Source organism: Lipotes vexillifer, unplaced genomic scaffold, assembly GCF_000442215.2.
Source record: "Lipotes vexillifer unplaced genomic scaffold, Lipotes_vexillifer_v1.1 scaffold56, whole genome shotgun sequence".
Taxonomy (NCBI): Eukaryota; Metazoa; Chordata; class Mammalia; order Artiodactyla; family Lipotidae; genus Lipotes; species Lipotes vexillifer.
In genome coordinates this window covers 543,832-546,331 of record NW_006798991.1, presented here as the reverse complement: position 1 = coordinate 546,331, position 2,500 = coordinate 543,832, and the positions used below count along the sequence as shown (strand labels likewise).

The window sequence follows — 2,500 nt, the reverse complement described above, 5'->3', positions numbered from 1 at the left end:
TAACCTATAAAATTTTTTAATCACTATGTTGCACACCTGAAACTAATATAATATTGTAAATCAACTATACTTCAACAACAAAAAAATATGTACATTCAAAAAATAAAGTAAGCTGATGGACTAAGTGTGCAATGGAGAAATCTCATTGTAAAGATAACTAAATCAACCTCATCTCCGAAGAAGCAAACTGCACCTGCAAAAAAAAAAAAAGAAAGAAAGAAAAAGAAGAGAAAAAAAAGAACGCAGGTAGTTGGCGCTAAATAATGAAAGGCTGTGTCTGAGGTATCTGCACCATCGTCGAGTGGGCTGGAAGAACCTGAGAGACGTTATGCAGCTATAAGGTCCAGAATGGTTCTCACACTCGAGTGTGTATAGGACTCAGTTTTGGGTAGTTGGTTAAAACCCAGATTCCTGAGCCCCACTCCCCAGATTCTAATTTTGTAGTTCAAGTGTAGTGCTGAGACGGAACTGGGACTGTCCAGGAAACCTTGCATTTCTAAGAAGCTCCCGGATGTTGCCACTGGTCCGCAGACCAAATTTTTCTGAGAGCAGACCGGGAGAACCGAGAACCGACTGTTTGGTGGATACTGTGGAGACAGAGATAAGCAGACACTGGACGGGTAAAAAGAAACAAAAACAAACAAAAGGGTGTGGAGCGGAGGTACATGGAGTATAAAACTATCAAGATTTCTGATTACCGGCTTTAACTAAGAAAAACTAAGAAAATTGTTTTATTAAGAGTGACCACCATGCATGTCCTCAGGTAGTTTCTAAGCAGCAATAGGTTAACCCCGTAGCAACCACGAAGGGATTCGAATCCTCAATTTTCTGGTCTGAACTCAGACGCCTTATCCATTAGGCCACGTGGTCCTGCAGCAACAATGGTACTCTAGGTAATTTGTTCAAAGAAAATAATCTCAACTATAATTGTAACACTGAAATTACTATTGCAAACGAAAGCATTTCCAATGCCTCAAAAATCTTACAGTCTAGCTGGGGAAACAAATTTAACCTAACGGTCAAAAGTACTGCAAAGTTACAACCGACGTAACTACCAAGAAGTTATAACTAATAATAACAAATAATAGAGAGCTTTACCTTTTGATGGAAATCAGGGAGAAAGGCCACAGCAGGGAAGGAACACTTGAGCTGAGAGCTGAAGGAGAGGAAAAGATAGAGCCGGATTGCTTTATATACTCCGGGAACCACCGCTGCCTTGGGGTGCTTTCAGGTAAAGATTGTGGATGAAAGGCAAGAATTCACTTTTGTGCACTCCAGAAATCCCACTCAAAACAACTCTAAAACATAAATTCAAATTGAACCAAAAGTTCGGGAGAGGAGATAATAGCAACAAAATTATGTAATCTGGAAAGCCGATTGAAGTGTGATAGTTGACTTGTCAGACCCGAGAAAGCTGAATCCTAAAGAGGTCATGTAGGAAAAGTGAAGAGGCTATGAAATTTACACCCCAGAACCTCCATCCTCACCAGGTTGAGAATGAGGTCAGGCGAGCGCTGAGAAACGAGGGGAGGAAGAGTGGGGGGACGAGGCCTGACACCGCAGGGCAGGGCTAATGCTGGTAGTCTTTTTCAGAAGAGGAGAAGTCTAGTGAATTTATAGGAAAAGTGGTAGTTCGAACATCGTGGCAATTCTTATTCCTGTTTCATTGCGGATCTAAACTCAATACGTACACAGTTTTTCTCGAAACAGGAAAATTCCGACAAGTGGAAAGATCGAACGCGAGAAACCACTGAGTTTCCCCTACATGGAGCACTTGGGCTTTTTGGATTAATATTTAATCTGGTTAATCCCTTATCTTTTTCCACCAAGCATTAGCGAAACTATGAATAGTGGCGAGAAAAATGATCAAATCTACCAATAAAAAGGAATAAACCTTTAGAACCTGGGGGCGAGGAGAAAGCATTATTTAAATTCTAATTTAGAAGAAAGGCTACTTTTTGCTGTGACCTCGTGGCGCAACGGTAGCGCATCTGACTCCAGATCAGAAGGTTGCGTGTTCAAATCACGTCGGGGTCAGGGCCTTAGGTTGTCTTTTGGGTAGGGGGAGAAATGAAGAGCATGCGGCTTCTTTCCTCTTGGGCATGTGTAGTCGGCCTTGAGACCAGTTAAGGCTTCCAAGCCCAAGATGAGATAAAGAAGACAGTATCTGCTCTGACAGACTTTCAGTGGCATACGTTTGCCCTTAACTTGCCATTGGAATTCTAGAACGAGGACGAATTCCCCTAATGGGCAACTTTCTTTAACCGAGAGATTAATTTAAACACTCTCCTTTTTGGCACCAGAGAATGCATAGTCTTCTGGTTTCCCTATCTTCTATGATCGTTTCTTTCCGCGTCTTTAACTGCTGAGGACCACTAAGGCCCTAAAATGTTGGCGTTTTCCCAGGCTCACCCTCGGCGCTCTTTTGCCTCCTGACTGTTCCTTTGCCTATCTGCCTACAACAAGTGGTGCGTTTTTCTGATTCATTGCCCGCCACTAC

The 2,500-nt window shown here is 42.4% G+C and overlaps 1 non-coding gene across 1 annotated transcript; it reads left to right on the top strand.

The window, feature by feature from the left end:
* The first annotated feature begins 1,965 nt into the window (after nt 1–1,965).
* TRNAW-CCA (transfer RNA tryptophan (anticodon CCA)) lies at nt 1,966–2,037 on the top strand. Its single transcript has one exon. It is a non-coding gene; the product is annotated as a tRNA-Trp (tRNA).
* The last annotated feature ends 463 nt before the right edge of the window (nt 2,038–2,500 follow it).